Genomic DNA, 4,017 nt, shown 5'->3' with positions numbered 1-4,017 from the left:
CAATTATCCAGATGATTGGACATTTAAAGGTATCTAGTATTATTCATATATTATTCTCATTTTGGGGGGTTATTTTCTCAGTCACTTTGGTAAATTTTCTAGGTCAGAGGTTCTGTCTTCTACATCTGAGATTTTATTTTCTCCGTGTTCTAATCTGCTTTAAATACATTCAAGGGAGGTTTTGATTTTCTGTATTACAGCCTTAATTTTTAACAGTTCCATTTGATTCATTTTTATGGTGTGTATTTCCTCATTTAAATCATGCAAGAACTTCGTCACCTCCTGGAACTCACTTTTCTCCTGCATCTTCCAGAGTTTGTCATCTCTCTTCTCTTGCATCTCTGTTAGCTTTGTCACTATGAATATTCTTAGAGAAGTTATTCTCTTCCCTTAGGAGAGAGATTTTCTTGGCTTCTCATATTTCTTTGCCTCTGTGGTGGTTTCTGGTCATCTGATGGATTATACATTTTTTCCTAATTTTTGGTTAAATCTGAGCGTTCAGAGGCATGCAGGAGGAGGTGATCTACAAACACTAAGCAATAATGTTTCTCTCCCTTTGTACAGCAGATTCCATTGAATATGAGGATTACTCTGACCCTAAACATATTCAGATATTGGCTACTTTGCACCTAGACCTGTCTAGAAACTCAGTGTATGGAGGCTGAGCAGAAAAATTAGAAGGGTAAAGAAAAAAGGAAAAAAAAACATAGCAAAACAAAATAAAAATATAAAAAAGTTAAAGTAATAAACACTGCTGGGACAAGCAGATGGCATAATGGTTATATTGCTGGACTTCCACATGGTCGACCATGGTTTGAGTCCCAGATCTGGCAGCTTAAACTCACATAGGGTGCATATGCATGCGTGTCCAAGATCCCAAGAGGAGAATTGAGGAGAAGGGACTGTGGCGTGGCCAACCCCCCTGGGGGATGATTTCTTGCTTTCTGTCTCTCTCTGTTTTTCAAGTGCACATGCCCTATAGTGAAAACCTCTCAAAATAAATAAATAAATAAACACTGCACAGCACATTAGCACGCCATGTGAAAGGGGCCCTTCAGAACTCAAATGTATATAGCTGGTAATGGATTTTTTCTATGTGGGAGAGAGGAAGGTAAGAATTAGCAAGATAAAAGAGCATCAGAGAGCTAAGAAGTTAAAAATTTTTTGACATATGATTTCTCTTTTATTTTTTGGAATTATTTTATTTAACTTTATTTATTTTAATTTGACTCAATGAGGGAGGGAGAGAGAGAAAGTGAGAAAGCAAGCCACCAGGTCTAGGACTTGAACTGTGGTGGGCCATGTGGGAGTCTAGCGCTCTTATCCACCATGCCACCTGCCAGCCACAAGAACTTTAAAATTTAAAAAAAAGAAAAAAATAGATTTTGAGAGAGACAGAAAAAATAAAGAGGGTGCTGTAGCTGGTTAGATCTGGGGGGCAGGAGGGTGAATTCTGTGCAGAAAACCTTCAGATGTCCTAATCCTTGAAATGAGCTACTCAGAACTCAGATGTATATGGCTATTGATTGGCTTGTTCTGGCTATATCTGGGTGACAGGAGGGTGAAGTCTGGGTAGAAAGCCTTCAGGTGTCCTAGTCAGGAATGTCTTGTTAACTTCTTGTGTGGAATGATTAATGGTTGTGTGACTATATTTGTGGCTCCCAGTTCAGCTACGGAGCATAAATGGGCTTTAACCTGATGGTTGCAATGATCTCATATGGCTCAGAGTGGTACTGGGACCTGGATGACAATCTCATTCCCTGCAATCCTAGTCCAAATGGAGGGTTTATATCTGTCTACCAAAGCTATGAGGCATTCAGCAGTCCCCATGAAGTGTGTGGCCACCTGAGAACCTGCATGGTCCTCTCTCTGAGGAGCACCCACCCTTTCTCTTTCTTGCAACACCAATGCAGGGAAGGGACACAGAGGGAGGAGGGATTTTCTCATATGTTTAAGAGACCTTTTTTCCCTGGACAATTGGCATTACTTTCTTCTAAGCCATTTCTTTTATTTTATTATCATTTTTTTAGAGAGGTTTTTGCTATAGGGTGCGTAATGGCACTCACCAGACAGATAGAGACAGAGAGACAGAAAGTGAGAAATCACCCCCCCAGGGGGAATGGCCATGCTACAATCCCTTCTCCTCCATTCTCCTCTCAGGATCTTGGGCATGCATGCACACACACCCAGCGTCAGTTTAAGCCACGGGTCCAGGACGCAAACCACCGTCAACTACATGGGAGTCCAGTGACAAAGCCATTACGTTAACTGCTGGTCCCCTTCTAAGCCATTTCTGATTCGTATTTGCCCCAGGAGCCTTGTTTGTCAACCAACTAGCAAGATATATCTATAAAATACTTCTCTTTTGTCCCTGTAATAGTTTTTGTTTAAATGCACTGTTATCTTTTGTCATTGTTTATTATTGCAGTCCTAGTCCTTGTCCTGGCAATAGGACTACCTAAAGTTGCCCCTGCTGACTGGAGTTGTGGTGAAAAGGTTTTTACTAGTGTTTGTGTTTCTTCTGTGGGTAGGATATTTTGTTATTATTGAGTGCTTCCAATCTGGGCCTGCCTTTTAGATGTGGGTATGTGGGTACTCCATCCTGTGAACCATACATCCATCCACACCACCCAACAAGGCCAAGTTATCACCAAGACCTTACTTTACCATACCCATTTCTCTTGTCCAAAAAAGAAATCTCAAGGACCAATGAAGTCAGTGTTTTTAATATGTGTTAAATTATAAGTTATAATCCTATGTATGTCATAAATTATAAAGCTTTCATGAAAATACAGGCTCAATGATAAGTACATATGTAAAAAGGCCTCACCCCAGTCTGTATCCTATAGGGACCATTGGGCCAATGGTCCTTCCTAGAACTAAGTCTGTCTCCTACTTTATTAGTGCCACAGTTAAAAGGAAGCCAGTCACATATATACTAAGATTAATATGATGTTCTTTCTCACTAATTGGGTCCAACCATCGAATGGGGGGATGCAGTTGGAGGGCCTCCAGGACCAAAAAAGATAATGAGCATGCTTAGAACTTAAAAACACTGAGACCAACAGTTGGCGTAATGGCTGTGTTGCTGGACTCCCATGTAGTCGACCGCGGCTCAGGTCCTGAACCTGGTGGCTTAGACTCACACTGGGCATGTGTGTGTGCATGCTCAAAATCCCAAGAGGATAATGGAGAAGAGGGGCTTGCAGCGTGGCCATACCCCCTGGGGGGTGATTTCTCACTTTCTTTCTCTCTGTCTCTCTATCTTTCTGGTGAGCACACATGCCCTATAACAAAAAAAACCCTCTCCAAGAAAAAGGAAAAACAAAACAAAACAATGCACATACAGCCTGTGATGACCTTGTAGCCCTGTCCCCATAGCAGCTTAGCAATCCTTAGTGACCTCGTAGCCCTGATAGCAACCTAGCAACTCTGTAATTCATGTACACATGCATATATAACAGCCCAGAATCCCAGTATTATATATTATGTAATAAATATCTGACCAACAGGAAAAATGAATTAATGGCTAGCCTTCTCTTATATCTTGTTTCTCACAGATGATCAGGACATAATGGTTGAAGAGAAGTTTTAAGTGCTGTTAAGTAAGACTGATTTTTCTAAACTTTAATTTTTGGTTCTCTTATGGTTCAGTTACAAGACTAGTGACTGGAAACTATGAAGAGTAAATCTTGTAACTTTAAAAGTCATACCTGTCTGCTGTAATCTGCCATTTGTTTTTTCTTCAGTTTTTGGTGCCAACAGACACTGAATTAAGCCTTTTTTATCCCCAGGGTGCTTGGGGCTTTTTGTTCATGGTTAGTTACTTTATTTGACACTGGGTAAAAATAGTAATAAATAAATTTCCAGCTTCTATGTAGAAACTCATTGCTTTTATGAACTGCTAGGCCAACCATTAAGCAGGACCAAAATTAACCAAAAGCAAAAACATGTTTTAACAAAAAAATTCTGATAAATATGTAAAGTCCTGCATATGAAGTTACAACTTCGATGGCC

This window comes from Tupaia chinensis, unplaced genomic scaffold, assembly GCF_000334495.1.
Source record: "Tupaia chinensis unplaced genomic scaffold, TupChi_1.0 Scaffold000640_1, whole genome shotgun sequence".
NCBI lineage: Eukaryota > Metazoa > Chordata > Mammalia > Scandentia > Tupaiidae > Tupaia > Tupaia belangeri.
The sequence above is the reverse complement of the archived record's forward strand: the minus strand, read 5'-3'. Positions refer to the sequence as shown.